At 41.9% G+C, this 20,775-nt stretch overlaps 1 protein-coding gene across 2 annotated transcripts in view; it reads right to left on the reverse strand.

Moving 5' to 3' along the window:
* The window catches only part of TMEM98 (transmembrane protein 98), a 110,928-nt gene that overhangs the window by 82,899 nt on the left and 7,254 nt on the right, over positions 1 to 20,775 (reverse strand). The window contains exon 1 of one of the 2 annotated variants that reach the window (XM_073572732.1): positions 5,772 to 5,859. The exons of the other annotated variant lie outside the window; for it this stretch is intronic. The gene's annotated coding sequence lies outside the window, so the exon portion shown is untranslated. Of the gene's footprint in view, positions 1 to 5,771; positions 5,860 to 20,775 lie in introns of those variants that run through there. 2 annotated transcript variants of the gene reach the window in all.

Below are 20,775 nucleotides of genomic sequence, written 5' to 3' on the forward strand. Positions count from 1 at the left end.
CTATTTTATAGAAAAAAATAATTATTTTTGCATTGCTTTATTCTGAGAGCTATAAGTTTTTTTTACTTTTCTGGTGATGGAGCTATATGGCAACTTGTTTTTCTTTGCGGTACAAGATGATGTTTTCAACGGTACCATGATTATATATATCCGTCTTTTTGATCACGCATTATTCCACTTTTTGTTCGGTGGTATGATGATAAAGCATTGTTTTTTTGCCTTGTTTTTTTAATGGTGTTCATTAAAGGGGTTAACTAGTGGGATAGTTTTATAGGTCAGGTCGTCACGGACGCAGCGATACTAAATATGTGTACTTTTATTGTTTATTTATTTTTTATTCAAATATTTAATGATAGAATAAATATTGATTTTTTTTATTATTTTTAATTATTTTTTAAAATATTTTTACATTTTTACATATTTACTTTTTTTTTTAAATTTTGTTCTATGTTTTACACTGTGTCCCACTATGGGACACTCATTTTGTACTGGCTGATCGCTTATATGGCATGCAGATCTGCATGCCATATAAGCTGTCAGCGCTGCATGTAATTTCCCACTAACCTCAGAGACTTCCTGACATGCACTGCGCATGACAGGAAGTCTCTGAGCTCTGGTAATCTGGATGTCATCATGATGACATCGGGTTACCATGGGAGCAATCGGGACCCCGTGTCATGCTGCGGGGTCTCCAATCCAAAGGCAGAGAGGTTTTCACAGCTGACAGCCCCTCTGCCTGCTCCCAGAATGCTGCAATCATGTTTGACACCCGGCCGCGATCAGCCGTGCACCCCCCCCCGTGAGCGCGGCTGATCGCCTATGACATACTTTTCCATCCATGGGAATTAATTCCCAGGACACATGGACGAATAGTACATCCAATGTCAGAAAGGGGTTAAAGAAGCACTCCAAAGTTTTTATCCTCTTACTATATTGCATTCATTACATTATATAGGACCGTGTACTTACAATTGCTCATTTTGTCTCTCTACCCAGTTAATTCTTCTCTATTCCATTAGGTCTATGACATCACGCATTTAAAAACTGACTAGCTGAATCCTTCTAAGCTCTCGGTAGAAACAGGAAATCTCTTTTCACTGCGTGACTCATCCCCCATCTTCAACTCCACACCCAGCTGCTCTGCTCCTCCATCCTGCCATGCATTTTGCAGAGAGTAGAATTGTAGTTCTAATGATGACTCACAAAAGGGAAAGAGATTTATTTTTTCTATACAGAGCTTGGAAGGATTCAGCTAACCTATTTTTAATTACATGATGTCATATACCAAATAAAAAAGAGAGGTATTATCTGGGTAGAAAGGTAAAATGAGCAATTGTAAGTACACAGTGCTATATAATATGATGATTGCAATATATTATGATGATAAAAAAATTGATGGGAGGAGGAGTGCTTCTTTAATCAGCTATTGTGTTAAATATATTTTTAAAATATAATCGACAGTTTTTCTTTTTCATCTTATGCAAATCTCATTCCATTTCCATAATGGTGGCTAGGACTATTTTAGACTAGAAGCGTTTACAGCAGTTTCATTATCATCAGAGTCATGATTACAATTACAGGTAACACTGGGGCTATTTTAGAAAACTCATTCCCTTTAATTACCAAATAGTCATCAGAAAATGACTTATTGTTTGAATTTTGTGTTAAAGGGAACCTGTCAGCAATCTACAATTTTGTGTATATGTCTCCACTGCACTTTGCATAACACAAAAAGTAATTTTTATCGTATTCCCCTATGGGGCAGTCCAGTCTGATGGGCATCGCTTGTCTTGATCCGGCAGCTCCTCTCTCTTTGTGATCGCCGCCTTCCTTCTTGCTTCGTGTGGATGATGCGTTCTATGTCATCCACACAGTGTCCTCCATTGCGCTCCAATGCATTCTCACTACTTTCTGACTTGCTGAGGGCAGAGCAAAGTCTTCTAGTGTGTATGTACCAGCGTTCTTTGCCATTACCTAGCTCATGCACATTTCAGTACTTTGCTATGTCCTTGGCAGGGCAGAAAGAAGCAAGATTGCATAGTAGCACGATGGAGGACGCTGTGTGGGTGACATAGTATGCTTCATCAATGCTGCAGCCAGGATCATATTCTTCACCGATGCCTCTACCTTGTGCCAGTCATTACACTGGCTACCCATCCACTCCAGAATTCAGTATAAACTTATTACCCTCACCCACAAAGCCCCCCATGGCTCAGCACCACCCTACATCTCCTCCCTTGTTTCAGTATACCATCCTACCCGCACCCTCCGTTCTGCTGATGACCTGAGGTTAGCATCCTCAATAATCAGAACCTCCCACTCCCGTCTCCAAGACTTTACACGTGCTGCGCCAATTCTTTGGAATGCACTTCCCAGGTCAATACGATTAGTCCCCAATCCCCACAATTTTAAGCGTGCCCTGACAATGCATTTATTCAGACTGGCCTATCGCCTCAACACATTAACCTAATCTATCCCTGTGTGGCACAGCCAAAAGTTTTACCATAACCAGGTTCCCCGCATCACGTTCCCACATGCTTTATGCATCCATTAGCCCTCTGTGTCTGTACTGTTACACACTTAACATTATGGCTGATCCAAACAATCAGGGCAACTGTTACCACCCACCTTTCGTGTCTCCCTTTTTTCCTCATAGACTGTAAGCTTGCGAGCAGGGCCCTCACTCCTCTTGGTATCTGTTATGATCTATGTGATTATTGTTATGCTGTAATGTCTATTGTCTGTACAAATCCCCTCTGAAATGTAAAGTGCTGCGTAATATGTCGGCGCTATCGAAATAAAATTTATTATTATTATTATTATTCATCTATACAAAACAAGAAGGAAGACTGCAATTGCAAGAAGTGACGAGGCGCCAGATCAAGACCAGTAATGCTCATTGAATCGGACCGCGCCGTATGTGAGTATAATTAAAGCTATTTATTGTGCTATGCAGAGAGCACTGGGGACATACAGTCATGACCAAAAGTGTTGGCACCCTTAAAATTATTCCAGAAAGTGAAGTATTTTTCCAAGAAAATTATTGCAATTGCACATATTTAATTCTTTTGTATGTATTGGAACAACACAAAAAAAAACAAAGAAAAAAAATGCAAATTGGACACAATTTCACAGAAAACCCCAAAAGTGGAAGAGTCAAAATTGTTGGCACCCTCAGCTTAATATTTGGCTGCACACCCTTTGAAATAAATAACTGCAATCAATTGCTTCCTATAACCATCAACAAGCTTCTTACACCTCTCAACTGGAATTTAAGACCACTCTTCTTTTGCAAACTGCTCCAAGTCTCTCATATATGAAGGGTGCCTTCTCCCAGCAGCAATCTTAAGATCTCTCCATAGATGCTTATTGGGATTTAGATTCGGACTTCTTGTGGGCCACTTCAGAACTCTCCAGCACTTTATTTCCATCCCTTTCTGGGTGCTTCTTGAAGCATGTTTGGAGTCATTGTCATGCTGGCAGACACCTGACCTACAACGCAAGCCCAGCTTTCTGACACTGGGCACTACATTGTGACCCAAAATCCTTTGGTAATCTTGGGGTTTGGGGCTGCTTATCCACCATCCGGACTATCTTGTGTTGCAACCTTTCATCAATTTTTCTCTGCTGTCCACATCCAGGGAGAATAGATACAGTGCCATTGGTTGTAAAAGTGATTATGTTGCACACTGTGGACAAAAGAACATCAAGATCTCAGGAGATGGACTTGTAACCTTGAGATTGTTGATATTTTTCAACAATTTTGGTCTTCAGACAGTACTCTTCACCTCTTTCTGTTTTCAATGCTTAGTGTGGTACAAACAGACACTTAATGCAAAGATTGAGTCAGTTTGAATGAGCATCACATGTTTGAAGCAAAGTTGTATACCCAAAATTTTGGAAATGTGCCAACATTTTTGTCTGGCCTATTTTGGAGTTTTTTTTGTGAAATTATGTCCAATTTGCCTATTTTTTCTGTTTTTTTTGTGTTGTTCCAATGCACACAAAAAAAAATAAAAATGTGTATAACAAAACATGTATAATTGCAATAATTTTCTGGGAGAAATACTTCATTTTCTGAAACAATTTCAAGGATGCCAACATTTTCGGCCTTGACTGTACATACATCATTCTAAAATGCTGTATATGAGGCTTGCAGGTGCTGGCCCTACTTCATATAGGAAAAACATGGTGACAGTCTTCCTTTAAATGTGTTTTTTTGGCATTTTTTTTTTCATATTGCTATCAGCATTAAAAATAGAATTAGGAATCTTGCAATTTTAACAAAAGCCACTGAACTATTTTAACTTCCTGCTCTTCCCGTAAATTTACTTGTACATTAGCAGCAATAGACTGTCTCAGACCGTATCATTTTGTATTAAAGCATCTAATGAACGTGTGGAAATGTCATTGACAAGGGAGTGGGCATGGGGGGATGTTGTGACATCACCTATTATGATTGCTGGATCCTGTGTTATCAGCTGTGTATAGAGGTGAAATCTGTCAACTCTGCCTCTGATGATAAGGAAACTGCTGTAAACTTTTCTTGATAGGACAGGTAGTATGATATTAAAATAGTCCCAGAGCTCATTATGAAAACTGTAAGGATTTCTAATTTTGTTTCTAAGTACAGACTGGGATATGAAAGCAAAAAAAAAAATCATTGCCAACATTTAAAAAAAAAAAAATACATTTAACACAAAAAAAGTTTTTTAGAACAGGGCATTTTCTGATCATACATTTATTTTAACTTTTAAATATAGCATAATGGCAAGTGACCAAAGTCGCAGGCTCACAGGATTATCGCATACTTGGACCAGTCTTTTCTCTCTTGTGTAGAAAAGAGACATGATCTCACTTTTCATAGAGAAAAATGATAAGTCAGTTGACTTGATGCACCTCGCTTCATGGATACTATAGCAGCTGCATTGCGAGCCTCTCTGGTATGTTATTCTGGACACTTGATTATATCGGGTAAGGTAGTCAGAGTCTCCATGAACGCCATATATAACTTTTGAGCCACAGCGTGTCGCTCCTGTTCGTAATGCAAAGTCTGCAAGCTTTGACTCATTGCAATATTCTCCTATATTCATAAAAGTTAGTTGAGTCACATTAATGGGTACCTCAAATAATATTACCCACGACAGGAATGTAAAAGTGATATTTGGAGTGCGGCTAAACCAGGTATTCTTGTAATGCAAAATTTTTCCTGTGGTGCCACTGTGAGGGAACTGAACATTTACTGCCAGGTTTCCCCACAAATTATAGCTGGTCACTGGGAGTCCCAACAGAGGGACCCATTTTTGAGCTACACACTGTCAAGGGAACTTACCAAGTACAAATTGACAAAAATAGAAAAACCCCTTTAAACACATTTGACCACACAACAAAAACCCTAATGTGGTGCCAATAAAGCCGATAGGAACATAGTGTGGGCCTATGGGACATTTTCCATTGCTTGAAGCATTGATTCTAGAGGAGAACATCTCAGTAATAGTGCCGTACAGAGGCACCAGACGTGGGAAGTCACAGGGACTATACGTGTTTGCGTACACAGCTCTGCCATGTCCACAATGTCTTAAATCATTGGTGGGCAAATATTAGATCACTATGTACCAGTCAGCCTGACAGGAATGCAGTCAATATCATTATGAGGCCTCCAGGCAGATCATGTGTCCCTGTCCCTGATCACCCGACCACTAGATCACAATTCCCTTTGCTCCCTTTTGCTACTCAACTGCTCCAATTTTGTTTAATTTGGATTTTCTTACCTAGATTCAGACATCGAGGCTGCGTTGTGTAGACCGTGACTTCCGTGTAGGCCTCACACTGATACATAAGTGCGTAAACATCTCTTGCCTACGTTTGTCTTTTTCTAAATCATTAACAGACTCGGGGAGTGACCAGTTACCATTCACGTAATTCATTCCAGTTATCAATCGCACTCATACCAGTGCAATATAACTGGCAGGTTCACTGCTCTAGAAAATGATGACTTACAGGGCTGGGAAATCTCTGTATGTGGTAGTACATTTGTTTTTCAGATTTTTTTTTCTTGAAAATATTTGATTACTTTTTACTTGGGTTTTTGTATGCCTGTTTTTGAATTTTGTTAGAAATCAATGTATTCCACACCAATTTTAAGGTACTTGTGAGACTTTGTAAGGCAATTCCATTTATTTTAAGAAACATACTTTGAGCGAATGTTGCAAAAACCTTTTGTGATACTGAGCACTTTTGATGATTAGTATTTTCTTACTAAAACAGCTTCACCCTTGTACATCCCCTGGCAAAAATTATGGAATCACCGGCATTGGAGGATGTTCATTCAGTTGTTTAATTTTGCAGTAAAAAAGCAGATCACAGACATGGCACAAAACTAAAGTCAATTCAAATGGCAATTTTCTGGCTTCAAGAAACACTAAAAGAAATCAAGCACAAAAAATGTGGTAGTCAGTAATGGTTACTTTTTAAACAAAGCATAGGGGAAAAATTATGGAATCACCCTGTAAATTTTCATTCCCAAAACTAACACCTGCATCAAATTAGATCTGCTTGTTAGTCTGCATCTAAAAAGGAGTGATCACACCTTGGAGAGCTGTTGCACCAAGTGGACTGACATGAATCATGGCTCCAACATGAGAGATGTCAATTGAAACAAAAGAGAGGATTATCAAACTCTTAAAAGAGGGTAAATCATCATGCAATGTTGCAAAAGATGTTGGTTGTTCACAGTCATCTGTGTCTAAAATCTAGAACAAATACAAACAACATGGGAAGGTTGTTAAAGGCAAACATACTGGTAGACCAAGGAAGACATCAAAGCGTCAAGACCAGAAACTTAAAGCAATATGTCTCCAAAACAGGAAATGTACAACAAAACAAATGAGGAACAAATAGGAGGAAACTGGAGATAACATCTGTGACCGAACTGTAAGAAACTGCCTAAAGGAAATGGGATACACATACAGAAAAGCTAAACGAAAGTCATCATTAACACCTAAACAGAAAAAAACAAGGTTACAATTTGCTAAGGAAAAGCAATTGTTGACTGTGTATGACTGGATGAAAGTCATATTCAGTGATGAATCCCGAATCTGCATTGGCCAAGGTGATGATGCTGAAACTTTTATTTGGTGCCATTCCAATGAGATTTATAAAGATGACTGCCTGAAGAGGAAATGCAAATCTCCACAGTCATTGATGATATGGGGTTGCATGTCAGGTAAAGGCACTGGGGAAATGGCTGTCATTACATCTTCAATAAATGCACAAGTTTATGTTGATATTTTGGACACTGTTCTTATCCCATCAATTGAAAGGATGTTTGGGGATTGTAAAATATTTTTTCAAAATGATAATGCATCCTGCCATAGAGCAAAAACTGTGAAAACATTCCTTGAAAAAAGACACATAAGGTCAATGTCTTGGCCTGCAAATAGCTCGGATCTCAATCCAATTGAAAATCTTTGGTGGAAGTTGAAGAAAATGGTCCATGACAAGGCTCCAACCTGCAAAGCTGATCTGGCAACAGCAATCAGAGAAAGTTGGAGCTAGATTGATGAAGAGTACTGTTTGACACTCATTAAGTCCATGCCTCAGAGACTGCAAGCTGTTATAAAAGGCAGAAGTGGTGCAAATACTAGTAATGTGTTGGAGTGTTTTTTGTTGGTTTGTTTTTCATGATTCCATAATTTTTTCCTCAGAATTGAGTGACTCCATCATTTTTCCCATCTGCTTGTTTTAAAAAAGTAACCATTACTGACTACCACATTTTTTCTTCTTTATTCCTTTTAGTGTTTCTTAAAGCCAGAAAGTTGCCATTTGAATTTACTTTAGTTGTGTGCCTTGTCTGTGATCTGCTTTTTTTCTACAAAATTAAGCAACTAAATGAACATCCTCCAAGGCCGGTGATTTCATAACTTTTGCCAGGGGTTGTATATTGGCCAAGCATGATATTGCAGCTAGTTTCTATTTAAGAGAATAAAACTGAGAAGCAAAATCAGACAAAGCCTATGGACGAGATTAGAGCTCTTTAGGGAAAAAAGACTTTTTTCGTTATGTTGGAATTCTCATAAATCTTGGTTTACTCTGGGTCTTCTTCAGAAGAAATATTTTTGTTATTCATCATCACATTCTAAGATCATGGTAGTTTTTTACTTTTTTTTGTAGAACAAGAAAGCAAAAAAAAAAAAAATTGCGCAAAAATGTTGCGATTTTTCAATGTGGAACTGAGCTAAAGTTTTATAACTTTTGGTGTTTTCCTACAAATTTGAAGCAGTTCCGCAAACTGGGCAGAGCTGTAGAAAGCCTCGGTGGGCCAGGGTATGAATATGTCCGCCTGTCAAATTCAGCAAAAGCGCAGGGATGTCTAATGCCAGAAATGCTACGCCGGTATCTCCAGTCTCAGTATTTCTGGCGAGGCACACAGGGGTTCACACCACAGAGGAGATGCGCCAGAGTCCTTAAGTGTGAAATGCCAGTCCTAATGAAATATGTTTTTAAAATGGCAAATTTCTGAGTCACATATAAATTAGTGATAAACTTTTATTATACTTTATTATAGGGAGGGTTATTACTGCATTATGATTTGCATTTACAGTGTTTATTTGCTGTTTATAGCGTGGTAAAATTTTAAGTTAACGTTATACTTTGTTAATGAGTGCGATAAAACCAATTAAATACTGTGTATATATATATATATATATATATATATATTTTATAATTCAGTGCAATAAAAACTTATTAATGTCGGAGTCAATTTTGCTTTGTCGCACTCTAAGGCCTGTTTCACATTTCCGTTTGTTGCCTTCAGTCAAAATCCACCGTTTTGCAAAAAAACGGATCCGCCTTTTTATTCCCATTGACTTGCATTAGCGGCGGATTTTGACGGATGGTCATCCTTTGGATCCGTTTTTTGACGGATTCGCCATAATTTTGGCGTCCGCTGACTTCAGTGAATGGACAATGAAATGTTTTTTGTCTGCGTCAAAATAGCGGATAGCAACGATTATGCCGCTATGTGCCATTCGTTATAATGGTCACCTATGGGCGGCGGATCCATTGCCAACCGTTTATTGATGGAATCCGGCAACGGATCCGCTTTTTGACACTGAGCATGCCCGGAATAATTTCCTTGCCAGAAATTTAACCCCAAATTCTGTTCTGGTGGCGGAAGATCTCTCTTTCTCTCTCCTTTTCCACAGTCATGTCACTTTAAATTTCAGCACAATGCCACCAAAAATTGATCCGTCAAAAAACGGATCCTGTGACATCCGTTTGTGGCAAAACGGAAACGGATCCGTTTTTTTACACTCTGGTGGATATTGACTGACGTCAAAAAACTGAAGTGTGAAACAGGCCTAAGAGCCATAACTTTCATAACTTTTTTAAACTTCTATAAGGGTAGATTTACGTTTTGTGAAGTTTATTGGAACTATATTTGAAAAAGAATGCAAAAAAAATGACTGCTACTAGAAACGCGTTAATCGAGTCAATGCAAATTTAATTAGTCTCGTAGTTTTTGAAATGCAGTGGACCCAGTGGTTTCGACAAATTGCAATTTGAATAGCATGAATCAACAAAAAAAGTACCTCAATCAATTTAACACACACCAAAAGATTTCATCAACCAGAGCAGGTCCATATGACCTCTGGCCAGCTGTGTGGGCTTTGCCATAATTCAAATGGTATAGCATAGTCATTAAGTTGGAAGTATCATAGTCTGTATAAAAGCATAGGCAGGGAGTTCAGCAGCCGTAAGATGTTCCATAAATACCCCCATATGCTGCTGCACAAGGGTTAATGCTGCCCCATAAGATGCTCCATAAATACCCCCATAATATGCTGCTGCACAAGGGTTAATGCTGCCCCATTAGATGCTCCATAAATACCCCTTATTTGCTGCTGCTGCAATTAAAAAAAAAAATGACATACTCACCTCTCCATCACTGGGGGCCAGGTGCCGGTGTCCTGAGCCCCCGGCACTGGCGATATTTACTGGTCCCTGTTCCATCGCCGTCCACCGCTGTGTCTCCCGGGTCTCTGCAGTGAAGTTCAGCTGAGGACATGCACTGACTACGTCATCATGCCCTCTGACCTGAATGTCACAGCATTAGGAACCGGAGACACAGCGGTGCACGGCGATGGAACTGGGACAGGTGAATATTGCTCTGCCCCCGTCATACCCCCTCCTGGCGCACGGTCTTTTCTGCAGCCCCTGCTTCTCCATCGGTCGTCTGCTTCCTGCATTCAGCGGTCACATGGTACCGCTCATTAAACTAATAAATATGCGCATATTCAAGAGTTTAATGAGCGGTACCACGTGTCAGCTGAACGCAGGAAGCAGACGACCAAGGGAGAAACAGGGGCTGCAGAGATGTGCCAGGAGGGGGTGAGTATGGTCTCTGACACCCCACTCCCCCTCCCCCACCCACCCTCGGTATATGATTTGCGTATAAGCCAAGAGGGGGACTTTCGGCCCAAAAAAATGGGCTGAAAATCTCGGCTTATACATGAGTATATACGGTAAGTGCTCAGCGTAAAGCGCAGGATAAACTTGATCAAAAATGTTATGTAAAATGTTCCCAATAAAAGCTTCAATTCAATCCACAAAAAATGCAAGTCCACACTCAGGTCCGTCATCTGTAAATGGAAATATAGGGGGCTTTCATGTTTTTTGTACTACGAAATTTAACAAATTCTGCACTCCTAAATCCAAATGCCCCTCTCTCTTTTGAGCCCCACAGTGTGCCTAAACCACATTTAGCATCCACGTGTTTGGCATTTCTGTAGCGATGGGGGCCCACATAATTTATGGAGTCCATCCAGAGGCATGAGCAGGGCACAATGTATGGACACTACAACATAGGGGCACTACAACATACTGGGTGCTATAATGTATGGGCACTACAATAGCAGATTCTCAATTTTCAACCAGCAACATCCACTACTGCTTGTTTCTGAAAAAAAAAACACTCATGGAGTCAAATCATCACTATACCTGTAGATAAATTCCCAAAGGGGTATAATTTCCAAAATGGGGTCACTTGAGGGGAAATTCTGCTCTTCTAGCATTTAGGAGCTCTGTATATGGTGTCCACAAGATATTCTGTGCTCCATGAGGCAAATAGTGCTCCGTATCACCCGAGTCTCGTCGTGTGGCTAATCATTACTGTACAGCCACATATGGGGTATTTCTACATTCAGCAGAAATTGTGGGACAAATTTTGGTACCATTTTTACCCATTTCTCCTTGTGAAAATGTAAAGCAGAAATTGTGTGACTAGTGATGAGCAAATACATTTAGCACTATTCGTTACTCGCATGAACAGTACGCCATTCGGTGAGTAATTTGCTATTCGCCTTGGTATATTTGAGTGACCCACCCAGCATGTTTGGCGCTTTATTTGCAGCCAATGTACTTGCTGGGCTTGCTTGCCAATCACAATAATGCCGGTTCCACCTTTGGTGTGGCATTACTGTGATTGGCTGGCCTCACAGCATCATAGGGGATATTTAATGCCTGCTGACGCCATCTTGTGCACATTGCAGACGAGAGGGAGAGTGAAAGCAGCATATAGGGAGAGTTTGTGATTCCAAAAAGCTGTTTTAAGAGCTCATGAGGGTGAAGATTAGTTCTTTGTTAGGTGGAGATAGTGTAGGAACTAGGGAGAGATTTAATACAGGGAAAGAGAAAGGCAGGCACCTGGGTGTTATCATCATTGCAAATACATGCTGGAGATCTCTGCTAGATTGCATTGCGTTGCGTAGTTTGGGAACAGACTGTGGGATTAGGGAGAGATAGGCAGGGTTTCATCCACTACCATAATATACAAAGCAGCTCTTTTTAGAGCCAAATAATATTAGTTCGTTCCAGCATATACTAAACAAATTTTTTTGGAGCTATATAATAATCCTGTGTACCAACATATAAAAAAACTTTTTACAGCTAAATAATATTTGTCAGTTCCAGAATATAGTAAACATCCTTTTTAAAAGCTAATTGCTAAATAATTTTCCTCACCTATTGCTGAAATAGGTAATATTTATTTAGCAGTTGCGCGACTGGCGTAAAACCTGCTGTGCTATGCAAAAGTCACTATTTACCTGCAATTTCCCTGAGTCTGCTGTTAGCATGTGTCATAAAGGCAACATAGAAATTAAATTTTTTTTATATTAGTTAGATAAATAGCGTATCTTTATCTAGCAGTTGTGTGGCTTCTGCAAAATCCTTCTGTAAATCTGGAAATAATACAATTTATTACCGTGCCGACACAGACCACCCTCTGACACAGACTGCAGGGAGAGCCCAGTGTCACACAGGATAGGATTAGATACACAGGTCAGCAGACAGTATCACACAGGACAGGATTAGATACACAGCTCAGCAGACTATCACACAGGATAGGATTAGATACACAGCTCAGCAGACAGTATCACACAGGATTGGATTAGATACACAGCTCAGCAGACAGTAGCACACAGGATAGGATTAGATACACTACTCAGCACACAGTATCACACAGGATAGGATTAGATACACGGCTCAACACACAGTATCACACAGAAGAGGATTAGATACATGGCTCAGCAGTTAGTATCAAACAGGATAGGATTAGATGCCCTGCTCAGCACACAGTATCACACAGGATAGGATTAGATACACAGCTCAGCAGACAGTATTACACAGGATAGGATTAGGTACACGGCTCAGCTGACATCACACAGGATAGGATTAGATACATGGCTCAGCAGACAGTATCACACAGGATAGGATTAGATACATGGTTCAGCAGACTATCACACAGGATAGGATTAGATACATGGCTCAGCAGACAGTATCACGCAGGATAGGATTAGATACACGGCTCAGCAGACAGTATCACACAGGACAGGATTAGATACACAGCTTAGCAGACGGGATCACACAGGATAGGATTAGACACACAGCTCAACAATTTTTGATTTTAAAAGCCTCCAGTTTCCAGTTCAACTGGCATTTGCAATGTCCATTAACAATGCTCAGGGACAGTCCTTGAAAGTAGTAGAGATTGATTTGCAATCTCCATGCTTTTCTCATGGTCAACTTTATGTGGCCTGTTCAAGAGATGGAACTGCCAAAAATTTTCAAGAACTTAATAAGATTATGGTGAGAAATACCTACCCCCTCCTGCTTATTCCTGATCTTTTCAACCAATTGTCTGTGGCTAAGTGGTTTTCCAAGTTAGACCTCCAGGGAGCATATAATTTTATCTGTATTTGGGAGGGGTATTAAAGGTCTTCAGCATATTTTTGGGTTTGCCAATTACTATAGTAAATTTGTTAAAGGGTTTTCTCAGATGGTCAAGCCTCTCACTGATCTCACTCGTAAGGGGGATGATGTTAAAAACTGGTTGGTTCCGGCAGTTGCAGTGTTTTCTTCATTGTAAAAATGTTTCATGTTTGCTCCTGTATTGGTCCAGCCTGCTCTGTCTGAACCATTCATTGTTGAGGTGGACGCATCAGAGGTGGGGGTGGGGGCAGTGTTATCTCAGAGACCCGCCACTTTGACTTACTTAATACTTTGTGCCTGTTTCTCCAAGAAATTTTCTGCTGCTTAGAGAAATTATCATGTTGGGAATTGGGAGTTCGTAGCCATAAAACTGGCTTTTGAAGAATGGAGGCACTTTTTGTAGGGGGCTGTTCATCGGATTACGGTGATTATGGACCACAAGAACATGTCCTACATTGATTTGGCTAAGCACTTAACTCCTAGACAGGCGAGGTGGTCGTTTTTTTCACGTTTTCATTTTTCCATCACCTTTCAGCCTGGTTCCAAGAATGTCAAGGCCTATGCTTTGTCTCGCAGTTTGGCTCTGGTATCACCTCCTGAACCTCCTTCCTCCTTTCTTCAGCATGGGGTGGTCATTGATGGGGTGTTCTCCAAGTTGGAGCTAGAGATTCTTGAGACTCAGTCTCTTGCTCTTCCGTCATTGCCTGATAATAAGCTCTTCGTTCCAGTTCAGTATCGGTTGAGGGTTCTCCGGGAGTTTCATGAGTCTCAGTGGGCATCCAGGAGTCTCGGCTACCCAGAGAGCTATTGCTAGACTGTTCTGGTGGTCCTCCATGTCTTCTGATATCACCATATTTGTGTCTGCTTGTGATACATGTCCCCATGCTAAAAGCTCCCATAACTGGCCGGCCAGCGAATTGGTGCCATTGCCAAGTCCGGATAGACCATGGACTCATTTGTCCATGGATTTTATCACGGATCTCCCTCATTCCAATGGCAAGACTATGGTTTGGGTGGTGGTTGACATATTTAGTAAATAAGCGCATTTTGTACCATTGGCAGGACTACCTAATGCGGAAACTTTATCCAAGTTATTTATTTAGCATGTTGTGCAGTTGCATGATGTGCCTCTGAATTTGGTGTCTGATAGAGAGGTACATTTTATGTCCAAGTTCTGGAGAGCATTTTATAAGAGATTGGGAATTGACTTGACCTCCTCGGCCTACCATCCTGAAATCAACAGGCAGACGGACCAGCCAGTCACTTGAACAAATTTTGCGGTGTCTTGCCACATCTCGGCAAGATGATTGGTTCTCCTCCCTGCCGGTGGCTGAGTTTGCATGTAATAATCAGGTTAATCAGTCTACTTGTTCCTCTCCGTTCTTCTGTAACTACAGTTTTCACCCCATTTTGGTGAATTTTCCAGGCTGATTTGGGGTTTCCTGGGGCTGATGGTTGGAGGAGGTGTGGAGGGAGGTTCAGAAGAACAGGGTGGATCAAGGCAAGCAAAAACATTTTGCTGATAAGCGATGCTAAGTTGCTGGTGGGAGACAAGGTGTGGTTGTCTACCAGGAACATACGTTGAAGGTTACTTCCGTTAAGCTGGGTCCTAAGTTTACTGGTCCTTACGAGACCATTGAGGTTGTCAACCCAGTGCCTTCCATTTACACTTACCTCTGTTGCTTTGGATCCCCAATGTATTCCACAAGTCCCTTCTTAAACCATGTGTACCTTCCTCTGCTGGGTCTCCATCCCCTTTGCCTCCTGTCTCTGTGAGTGGTCAAACTGAGTATGAAGTTCAACGAATTGTCGATTCTCGGAGGGTTCGCAGTTCACTTCAGTTCTTGGTCCATTGGAGGGGTTAAGGTCCTGAGGATCGATCTTGGGTTCCAGCGCGATCCATCCATGCTGATCATCTGGTTCAAGAGTTTCATGCATGTTATCCTTAGAAACCGGGGGGGTTCGGTCACCCCCCCTTGAGAGGAGGGTACTGTCATGATCCAGACTGGGTGTTGAGTCCTGTCTGCCCCTCTTCCCAGGCTGGTCATGTCAGGGGTTAACTTTCCCTTGCCTCGTTTTGGTTTCAGGTTAGATATTTCTCCCCGCTGCATCCTGCAGGCGATGTCAGTTTTGTTTTCTGCCTACAGTGTGTGTATCTGACTCTGGTAGTACCCTGATTTGTCCTGCTGTGCTTTCTGACTTTGCCCGTGTCTGTTCCGTCCTCTCTGCCCATCCTGTCGTAGTGTTTTCCTTTGTTTTTGGATTTCCCGGTGTTTGTCTCGGCTTTGACTCTGACCTGACTTTGTCTCTTGCTTCTGGTACTTCTGCTTTGGACTGGTATTGACCCTCTGGTGCGCTGCTGACTCTGTGCTTATTTTTTCCATTTGTACTGCATGACAGTCTAGGTTTTGACTCGGCTTGTTTGACTACTTTGCTGCCACCTGGTGGTTGCCTCACTGCAGCGCTGCAGGTCTGCTCTTGCAGACGTGCTGTCCTGCTTCCACTCTCTTACCATTTAGTGGAGCTTGCAGCTCCCTGCATAGCTGCAGCATGACATTTTGCCTTCTCACCAAGCTGCTTGCCCATTGTTCTGTAGCCCATCCCAGCCTTGTGCAGGTCTACAATTTTGTACCCTGGTGTTCTTAGACAGCTCTTTGCTCTTGGCCATGGTTGAGAGGTTGGAGTGTGATTGATTGAGTGTGTGGACAGGTGTCTTTTATACAGGTAATAAGTTCACACAGGTGCACTTACTGTAATACAGGTAATGAGTGAAGAGCAGGATTGCTTTTTAAAGAAAAACTAACAGGTTTATGAGAGCCATAATTATTGCTAATTGGTAGGTGATCAAATACTTATTTCATGCAATAAAATGCAATTTAATTATTTAAAAATCATACAATGTGATTTTCTTTTCTTTTTTTTAATTTTTTGAATCTGGCTCTCACAGTTGAAATGTACCTAGGATAAAAATTACAGACCTCTCTATTCTTTATAGGTGGGAAAACTTCCAAAATCGTCAGAGTGTCAAATACTTATCTTCCCTTCTGTAGCTTATTGGTTTACTTAGGAAAAATTGCACAACAATTGTATGGTCCATTTTCTGTTCTTACTTGTCACGATGTGACTGGCCCTGCGTGACGCGACCCGACGAACGGTCGGTCACTAAAACAACCAAGACAAGGGGACACCGGGGACACAATTGCAACGGTGGGCCCTGCAATAGGGACCGGGGAAAGGGACACCTCCTGCACTCTCCTGAGGCTGTGTCCCTGAACTAGCCTGATGTCCCTATATGGCTTCTTTCAAACCATCGCCGACCAGGATACCTCAGCCCTCACTCATCCTGCACCTATCCCTCAGTAGGGAATTGGCAAGTGCAGACACTGGTCCCACCGCTGCACTAATACAACACAAGGGAAAATAACGGACAGGGAAAAACAAACAACTTAGCTTTCAACAGACACACCACTGCTCCAGATAGGCTGCAAAATGCATTGCTCCAGATAGCTCCTCTCTTCTCAAAGGTTGGTTTGCAAAGGACCTGCTATTACCAATAGTCAGCTGGTGTACCAGATGACCTTATATAGGAAGGGGGGAGTGGTCACCAGCTGCATCCACAGACTATCAAAACATGCAGTAACACCAGCGGCCACCGGGGGCAAAAACTGACATTAACCCCCGATGGCCCAAAAGGAAAAAAGTTTAAATCAGAGCAGCCCAAACTGACACAGATCCAGAAATGGATCGCGACAGTACCCCCCTTACAATGAGGGGCCTCTGGACCCTCCACACTGCACCTCACTGGAAAACCACCTACCGTGAGGAGGCATAGTTCGGAAAACCACCTATCATGAGGAGGCATAGATCCACCAGAGTTCACCTCAGCAACCACCTGACTCTCTGGTCTATGGCAAACATGGCAGATGGAAGTGACAATGTATGCTTTGGAGGCACCACAAATCTCCAGAGGGCCAACCTGGGGAACAAGTTGTGAATGGGCATTACTGGGGGTAACTCCAGCTGGTAAGTCCCCGCGCCGAGAATGGCCAACACCCAATATGCCCCAATCACCTGAGAACTCCAGACCCCAGCAGCACACTTCCACTGGATGTTTTTAGTGGAGACCCACACATATTAGTTCACACACAGGTCCGGACCTGAACGTTTATTGACACACACTTGTTTGCCACAAGATGGTGAACTCTTCAAGGAACTGGCAACAGAGGTGTCCCCCTGTGTCCACACACTCACACCCCCAACATTCACAGAGGGAACCACCACCCTCCTCCGACCCCTCCTACGAGGACTCCTGTTGTGAGTTCATTCTCTGGTCCACCAGTGGTGAGTTCGCCTTCCAGACTCCCTCTGGTGGTGACAGGAGGTGGTGAGGCTGTTTTGGTCAGTGGAGATCTACCACCTGATGGTGATGATGACGATTGGACCTCAGGAATCTTAGATTGGATTTAAGACTGCCGACGCCCTAAGTCAGTGCTGGTGATTTCTTCAGGCTGCTCAGGTCTTGGTTTTCAGCTCTGTTCCAGCCATCTCAAAGCTAAGTGTTTTTGGTAATGTTCACACTTGATTTTGTTGGTCTATTCAGTTTTTTGTGTGTTCAGCCAGCCCCGGCTGGGCTGTGCTGAATTTCCACTATTATTTATCTGTATTTGCCAATTTGCTTTTTAGTCCCTTATTAGATTGGCCTCTTTTTGCTCTGTCTCAGAATATTTCAGAGTACTGATATAGTGGGAGAAGTCTAGTGACTTCAGGGTTAATTTTGTTATCAGAAGTGTTGGACATTATTTTGTAGGGTTTTTTGGCAGATTGCAGACAGTGTCTTTCCTTTCCTGTTCTTTATAGCTAGTTGGACCCCATCGTTTGCTCAGCCTATTTTCCTTTCCTGCCTGTGTTTGTGTTTTCATCTTGCTTCACCGTCAATACATGTGTGGGGGCTGTCTATTCCTTTGGGGTCTGCTCTGGGGCAGTTAGTTTTCCCTTTTCTTGCTTTAGGTTTATGTAGTCCTCTGGCGGTGACGAGGCATCTAGGAACATCGTAGGAATGCTCCACTGCTACTGTTAGTTGTGTGGTTAAGATCAGGGATCAGCAATCTGCATAGTTACCAACCTCTCTGGTTTTCTGGGACTTAGCTTTTTGTTGTTCCTCCTCAGTGACCCATTCATAACAGAATCACCAGCCATACCGCAGATTCTAGGGTACTCAAAAGCAGGGAAAAATTGTTTTAAAAGGAAAAGAAAAAAAAGTGTAAGAATTTTTTTTTTTTTTAGACTTTTTCCTCTTTTTTTCTGGGGCCGTAGGAGGATTTTTTTTTTTGATCCTAATGGAGATTAAGCAATTGTCTGATCGTGTGGAGCAACTTGCTGCTGAAGTGCAGGGAATTTCCACGTACCTCATTCAGTCACATGCTGCTGAACCTAAGATTCCTACTCCTGATGTGTTTTCTGTGGATCGGTCTAAATTTCTGAATTTTAAGAATAATTGTAAATTATTTCTTGCCTTGAAGCCTAATTCATCGGGGAGCTCTGTGCAGCAGGTTAAAATTGTCATCTCCTTGCTGCGCGGCGATCCCCAGGATTGGACTTTTTCTCTGACCCCTGAAAATCCTATTTTGACTAATGTGGATGCATTTTTTCAAGCCTTGGGGTTGTTGTATGATGAACCTAATGCTGTTGATCAAGCTGAAAGATCCCTGTTGGCATTAAGCCAGGGTCAGGATTCTGCAGAGTTATTCTGTCAAAAATTCCAAAAGTGGGCGGTCCTTACTATATGGAATGATAGTGCATTGGCAGCTCTCTTTCGGAAGGGTTTGTCAGACACCGTAAAATATGTTATGGTGGGATTTCCTGTTCCCTCTGGTCTGGATAATTCTATGTCATTAGCCATTCAAGTTGATCGGCGTTTACGTGAACGTAAAACTACACGGCAGGCGCTGCCACCTTTTGAACAAATGTCTGAACCTATGCAATGTGATGTGATGGGGTTTTGTCTAGGTCGCAACGTCAGGAGTTTAGAAGGCGTAATAAGCTGTATTTTTTCTGTGGAGACACCTCTCATACTATTTCTGTCTGCCCTAAACGAGAGAAACGTTTTGCACACACATTTGCTGTAGGTGGTGTACAATCTAAGTTTCTTTTGGCAATTACTCTGATCTGCTCCTTATCCACGTTTTCCACTAAAGCTTTTGTGGATTCTGGAGCCGCGTTGAATCTGATGGATTTGGACTTTGCTAAACGTTGTGGTTTGTCCATGACGCCTCTGCGGATGCCTATTCCTTTGAGGGGTATTGATGCTACTCCTTTGGAGGAGAATAAACCTCAGTTTTTGACCCAGGTGATAATGCGAGTTGCCCCAGACCACCAAGAAAATTGTACATTTATGGTGCTGCATAATTTGCATGATACTATTGTTCTGGGTTTTCCATGGTTGCAGGCTCATAATCCAGTTTTGGATTGGAAATCTGGGTCTGTGGTGAGTTGGGGCTGTCAGTGTGTTCTTAGAGACGCTCCTGTTTTCTCCACCTCTCCTCAGTCTCATGATATTCCTGATTATCTGGCCGATTTTTCTGATGTATTTAGTGAGAGTAAGTCTGCGTCTTTGCCCCCTCATAGGAGTTATGACTGTGCAATTGAGTTGATGCCTGAGTGTAAATTTCCCAAGGGTCGGCTTTTCAACTTATCAGTACCCGAACATGATGCTATGCGATCCTATATTAAGGAGTCGTTGGAGAAGGGTCATATTAGACCATCCTCGTCACCTTTAGGTGCTGTTTTTTTTGTGGCCAAGAAAGATGGTTCATTAAGACCGTGTATTGATTATCGTTCCCTTAACAAGATGACGGTTAAATATCAGTACCCGTTATCTCTGATGTCTGATTTATTCTCCAGAGTTAAGAGTGCCTGCTGGTTTACTAAGCTTGACCTCAGGGGGGCGTATAATCTTATTCGCATCAAGCAAGGGGATGAATGGAAGATGGCGTTTAATACTCCGGAGGGACTTTTTGAGTGCCTGGTGATGCCTTTTGGGCTCACTAATGCCCCTTCTGTCTTCCAATCCTTCATGAATGATATTTTCCGGGACTTTGTGGCTAAGTTTTTGATCATCTATTTGGATGATATTCTGATCTTTTCCAGTGACTGGGATTCTCATGTGGAACATGTTCGGACTGTGTTCCGGATTTTGAGGGAGAATTCCCTGTTTGTTAAGGGATCGAAATGCCTCTTTGGTGTACAGAGGATTTCATTTTTGGGATTTATCTTGTCTCCGTCGACTATTGAAATGGACCCGGCCAAGGTACAGGCCATTTATGATTGGGTTCAGCCTACTTCTTTGAAGGCTCTCCAGAAGTTTTTGGGTTTTGCTAATTTCTATCGTAAATTTATAGGTAATTTTTCTGGTAATGTCAAACCACTGACTGATCTGACCAAGAAGGGCGCCGATGTGCTGAATTGGTCTCTTGAGGCTGTCTCAGCATTTCAGGAGCTTAAGCA

This window comes from Dendrobates tinctorius, unplaced genomic scaffold (genome assembly GCF_039654945.1).
Source record: "Dendrobates tinctorius isolate UK_male_01 unplaced genomic scaffold, ASM3965494v1 ptg000032l, whole genome shotgun sequence".
Lineage (NCBI taxonomy): Eukaryota > Metazoa > Chordata > Amphibia > Anura > Dendrobatidae > Dendrobates > Dendrobates tinctorius.